Consider the following 6,128-nt stretch of genomic DNA (forward strand, 5'->3'; position numbering starts at 1 on the left):
TTGATATCATTATCCTCTTTCAGCAGGTATACTCCGCTCATTTCCTTTGATTGAGTGGGCCTAGAAGTGGTACTCGATTTTGGGTATGTGTCCCATGATTGTGCGTTTTCAGCAAGTCTATCCAAGTAATCCCACACATCATCGATATTTTTATTCATAAATTTCCCATTGCACATCGTCTTAACCAATTGGCGCATAAAGGATGTTAGCCCATCATAGAAAAAGTGCGTAATGCACCACATTGCAAAACCGTGTTATGGGCAAGAGCTGACAAGATCCTTAAACCGCTCCCAACATTGAAAGAAAGTTTCATCCTCCATTTGGGCAAAGTTCATGATTGATTTTCTAAGGGTGTTCGTTTTATGATATGGAAAAAATTTCTTTATGAACTCCCTTTGCATATTATTCCATGTGCCAATAGATCTAGGACGTAGTGAATGTAAACATATCTTAGCTTTCTCTTTCAAAGAAAAGGGAAAGATTTTCAGCCTGACTGTGTCCTCAGACATGTTTGGAAAATATAAGGTGGTTATAATCTCATCAAACTCTTTCAAGTGTAAATACGGTTCTTCAGATTCAAGCTCATGAAATTTTGGAAGGAGTTGGATCACCCCTGGCTTGATATTCATGTCTTGTATTCTCAGGAAAAACCATACATGAGGGCGTGCTCACCCCCGCCAGTTGTAAATAATCGCGTAAAGTACGAGGCAGTGGTGCTTGATGCACCTCATTCTCATCATGGACTTCCTCAATCCCAGGTGGAGGTAGTGCTTGAGGTTGATTTGCAGTCATAACCTCAATTAACCCAGAGGATTTCGAGCGATGTCTAGTCTTGCGATGGACAGTTAAGCCCTCAACCAATCCTCCTTCAATCAAGAAACGTCGAGTGTTGTCACGAGCCTACTTGGGAATGAAACACTCGCAGCCCTCAATTCAGATTCTAAACTTGAACCTAAAAGAGAGAAATGAAATAAAAATCTAGAAAGAAAGAGAGGATTCGGAAAGAAGTTACCAAATCGGAGTCCCTAAGTTAAAAACCTGCAAAACAAACCAAAACAAGTTAGTTTCTAAAAATAGAAAATATAAAAATAGAAAGTTCCTAAACTTAAACTAGAAAGTAAACTAGTTTCTAAAATGAGAATTTCTAAAAAGGAAAATAGAAAGTTTCTAAAATTAGAAAGAGTTTCTAAAAAGGGAAAGCACTAACTTAGATTCTAAAAGTAAAAGAAGAAAGTCTTTAAAAATAAAATAAAAGAAAGGAAAGAAGAAATAAATTAGGAAAATTCCTAAAACAAAACCTAATCTAGAGAGTTAGAAAACTAGAAAATCAGAAAGAGATTACCAATTTAGAAAGTATATTTCAGAATCTTACAAAATAGGAAAAACAAGTTAGTTTCTTAAAATCAGGAAAACCTAAACCTAAAATCTAAGGTTAGAAAAATCCTAATCTTAAACTAAATCTCAAAACTAATTAATTTCAGACAACGTAACCGTCAATCCCCTACGCACACGCACGCACGCCACCTCACCTACGCACGTATGCACGGAGTAGGAGGGCCCCACCATCGATCTGTCTCGATGATAATGTCCAGGGAGGGCCTCCTACTTAGAAGACGAAGTTTGGTTCAAAAGATTAGGCCCGATAATCAAGAAAAGCCCATCATGGGATCTCATGATCGTGGCCCACTCGTTGGATTGATTTCATGTTTTAGATTTTGCTTATTATTATTATTATTATTTAGAACATTGTGAACACTTTAGATTTCTCTGTTTGGTTTTTATTTTAGTTTACTTCATCGCCAAGTAATAAGTTGCGCACATGGTGCGAGTTTTGGGGTATAGGATTTTCCCTATAGATAGGCACCCCTTGTAGTTCTTTTGATTCATTGAAATTAATAAAAAAATTTCTGCTTTATTTTTCTGCTCTCTTCATGAGTTGTGGAAGAATTCAAAAGTGGGTGCAAAACCCTCCCTTTTCGAAGGGCTAACTACCGTGGTGAGAAGCCACATTAATCTCGATTCACCCCCATCCTCCATCATCTTTTTTTCCATCTTTCCCCACCATCCGTACTTCAAATTCGTCCCTTTTGTTGCATCAGATTTCTTCATTACAATAGGTTTCCAGATTTCGGCCCGCAGGCGAGCTGAAACTTTGGTGGAGCACCACACTCAGACCAGAGCTCGGATCGACGTCAGATTTGAGGGTTTTGCAGCCCAAGCCTGGCCGACCAAGGCCTAGGAATCCGTTTCTGGATTCCATCCCCCACCACACGTGCGGCCAGCCTCAAGCTCACATGCACCCGTACCTGGCTTGCTGTCCACATGCAGGGATTGTCTCGGGTTCAGGTTTCCTCCTATTTTTCTTTCTTTTATACATGATTTCATAAATCCCGACCCTAGATTACATTATCCCTAATTGATTTTCCCTTTTCTCATCCTAGGGTTCCTTGAATTGAGATTGGGGAATCCCTTGGATTATGGACTGATTCTTATGCATATGTGGTTGATTTCTATTTCCATTTGAGTATTGTTTGGTTCATAATTTTCATTGATCCAGCCCTAACGTGTGTAGGCCTGGATCCGCAGAGATTCCCCTTTGATTGAATGTTTAGATTTTCATGTGGGATGTGGAATTTGTGTGATTGTTTCTGAATTGGTGTGATCTAATCCTGAAATCTTGCATATCATATTTAAATTCACATCGGTGAGCTTCTGAGTATTTTTTTAAAAGATTTTCGGTTACACTCTTCGACGTAGAAACTATGATGGCCAAAGGCAGGTTTAGGCTAGGATAATAGTGGCTTTGTGTGTTGTTTTTTTTCTGTTGGTGGGTATCAATGATGCAAGTTTGTGAAAGAGAGTAGGGTGTGGTGGTTCCCTTTATAATTTTTATTTATTTATTTTTTTTATGGATATGAATGGTGTGAGTTTGTGAAATAGATGAATTTTGTAATGAAAAAATGTTGTAATGGATAAATTTTGAAATGAATGAATGTTGAAATGGATGAATATTGTAATGGATAAACATGATAGATGTTGTGATGGTTGAATGTCATAGTGCAAGAATGTTAAAATGGATGAACGGTCATAACTCCTTGTGGGTCGCTGATCCCATAAAACGGTCTTAACTCTCATCGTTATATGCCTAATTTGGGTGATCTTATACTTGTTAGAAGGATAATTTAATGAACTTTTAAATTGATTTAGAATCAACTTATTTGAACACCATTTAATTACCTAAAAGTGGGCCCAAAGTTAATGTGGTTCACTGATAATCACTGCGGATTTCCGATACTCACTATGGATCATCGATCCCACGAAAACGATCATAACTCTCTCGTTACATTTCCGATTTTGGTGATCTTATACTTGTTTGATAGGTAATTTAATGAAATTTCAAATAGATTTAGAATAGTTTAATTTTTATACCATTTGATTGTCCAAAAGTAAGTTAAAAGTTACTGTAGTTCGTTGATACTCACTATAGATTGTAAATCTCACGAAAATAACCATAACTCACTCCTTTTATGTCCGATTTGGGTGATCATATACTTGTTGGAAAGATAATTTGATAAAATTTCAAATGAATCTAGAATCACCTCATTTAAACATCATTTGATTGCCCAAAAGTGGGCTCAAAGTTCATTATGACATTTATTACCGAATGAGATATCCAAATAGATGAACTTTGGGTCCAATTTTAGGAAATAAAATAGTATCCAAATGGGATAATTTTAAATCTATTTAAAATTTCATTAAATTACCTTTTCAACAAGTATAAGATCACTCAAATCGAACATGTAATAAGAGGGTTATGACCATTTTCATGGGATTTGTAATCCACGGTGAGTATCGACAAACCATAGTAACTTTGGGCCCAATTTTGAATAATTAAATGGTTTTTGAATGACAGGATTTCAAATTAATTTCAAATTTTATTAAATTACCTTTTCAACGAGTATAAGATCACCCAAAGCGAATATGTAATAAGGGCGTTATGATCATTTTTGTGGGACCGGTAATCTATAATGAGTATCAGTGAACCACAATAAATGTGGGCCCACTTTTGGGCAATCAAATGATGTCCAAAAGAGGTGATTTTAATGACATTTGAAAGTTCATCAAATTACCTTTCTAACGAGTAAAAGATCACTTAAATTGAGCATGTAATGAGGGAGTTATGTCCACTTTCATGGGATTAAACATCTTTTTAAAAAAATACTCAGAAGCTCGCTGGAATGGAGGGAATGACGCCATATGCATTTTGAAAGCTCGCCGGAGTGGGTCCCATAGAGGTGGCAATGGTTCTAACCGCCAAAATAGTTTACTCTCATGAAAAAATGAAGAAAAAAGAGAGAGAGAGAAAAAAAAAAAGAGGCTAAATGGCCTTCTTGAGTAAGGGACTCACCTATTGAACCCATCCCATATCTTTTGTGGGGCTTATTGGATCATCTTGTAGCAGATTCAAGCTGTCTATATAAAAGGGGTTTTAATTTCATACACTCTGCTCAAGTTTGAGGGCAAAATGAATCTCGGATGGACCATACCCAAAGAAACAGTTCGAAATTAACTCACAATGTTAATGTAGTTGTGGGCTACACACAGTTACATTTTTATTTTTTATTTTTTAAAATTATTCTACTGTGGGTTCATGATTATAAATTAAAATGAACAAATCAAATTGACCGAGGGGTGACTTTAATAATTGATTTAGCGGGACCACATCACATTATCAAAAGGCCCTATCAACTTCCGAGAAAAGCTTAAGGCCTCACGAGGAGATGGTTGAGAGACGAGCATTTACTCATGAAAAAAAAATCCAAAATGTGTTCGGAGGGTTAAAAAAGATATGATTTAAAATTACGATGTCAGCGCCTATATAACATTATAATTTAAGAATATCTTAATTAATAACCCTCGCGGTGCAGTGGAGTAAAGAGAAAATCTCTGATACTCTAACAGAGTAAGATGCTTGATACTCATGCACACAAATAGTGCACGTGACACGAAAATAAGTAAAACCAAGCGGTGTTGTGGGGCCTAGTTTAATTGGACTCTCAACTGAAAATTTCCTCTGAAATGATTTCCTAACCGGTCCATTGGTAAGCTACGGTCAGGATCAACGGTCCAAATTCAACCATCAAACTATAGCAGCACCGCAACTCGGAGGGTTTGATTTGAGTTAGAGTCTGCCACGTGCACAATTTCTTAGTGCCTGCATATCAACCATCAAACTCTGCCACCGTGTCAAATATCCCCCTATGATAAATTCTTGTGCACGTGTAAACCACCCACTCTATTTAGGGCCCACCACGTCGTACATGTGAAATCCACTCCTTCAATCAGGTGATAAACCATATGTTAGCCTTAAATACAAAATATTAGTTACATAAATAAATAAATAAAAACTCATATTGCCCACGCCAATGGAAAAAATATAAAATGCCCCTAAGTTTAGGCGCTGTGGTCCACTTTTCTTTTAAATAATCCTGAGTTTTCTTATCAGCTGGTTCTTATATCTTCTCCTCATTTTGGTGACCCACACCTGATGAACGAGTCAGATGAAAGATACTGAGTTACACACCATGGTTGCCCCACACAAAACCCTATGGTCCGTTTCCATCCATTGTTCCTAGCAATGTGGCCCACCTGACCAGTGGATGAGGCTAATATTTTACTTTAACGGCTATCATAGACGAGATCACCTTATCAATGGAGTGGATTTTCTACATACAATATGGTGGGTCCCAAAAGCTTGGGTACTGTGTGCAGGCCCCCGCTTAAGACAGGTGTTGTAGCGGATTCGGGTTCATGGAAGGCATGACTATGTTCGGGTCCGGATTTGGCAACCCGATTCTCTAAAAATAAAAAGAAATGCACATCCCACATGGGACATTGATAATTCACTAAGGCATGAGTTGGAACCTTTTCTTTTATTAGCTTAGAAAACCAACAACTTAGGTGTGCAAAATATTTTCCAATTAAAGATGAAGATAATAAGAATTTATATAGTAGTAGTGGTTGCCACATGCTATGCATGTGAAATGGTGGCATGTTGAGTACACCTTGCATTCTTCGGCTGGGATTGTTTGAGGGACGGGCCACATCGGGTGGCCAAACTAGCCATG

General features: G+C 37.4%; 1 non-coding gene across 1 annotated transcript; it reads left to right on the forward strand.

Annotated features, from left to right (window-relative positions):
• Window positions 1-246: 246 nt before the first annotated feature.
• LOC131224467 (small nucleolar RNA R71) lies at window positions 247-353 on the forward strand. The gene has a single exon (XR_009160949.1). It is a non-coding gene; the product is annotated as a small nucleolar RNA R71 (small nucleolar RNA).
• The last annotated feature ends 5,775 nt before the right edge of the window (window positions 354-6,128 follow it).

Source organism: Magnolia sinica, chromosome 13 (assembly GCF_029962835.1).
Source record: "Magnolia sinica isolate HGM2019 chromosome 13, MsV1, whole genome shotgun sequence".
NCBI lineage: Eukaryota > Viridiplantae > Streptophyta > Magnoliopsida > Magnoliales > Magnoliaceae > Magnolia > Magnolia sinica.